A 250-nucleotide genomic window follows, 5' to 3' on the forward strand; every position below is an offset into this window, starting at 1 on the left:
TTTAGGGTTTAGGGTTTGGCTTTTTTTTTTTGTGGGTGTGTGTGTGTGAAGAACTCGAAGCTTTCCGACTTAGACCCCGAGACACGCGCCACAGTGGAGAAGATGATGTATGATCAACAACAAAAGCAGAAGGGGCTGCCCACGAGCGACCAGCAAAGACAGGCAGAGATGCTGGAGAAGTTCAAACAAGCCCATCCTGAGTTGGACTTCTCTAACGCCAAGATTAACTGGGGAGGCTCGAATTGGGGCG

This window comes from Eimeria mitis, genomic scaffold (genome assembly GCF_000499745.2).
Source record: "Eimeria mitis Houghton genomic scaffold, Emh_scaff629, whole genome shotgun sequence".
Lineage (NCBI taxonomy): Eukaryota > Apicomplexa > Conoidasida > Eucoccidiorida > Eimeriidae > Eimeria > Eimeria mitis.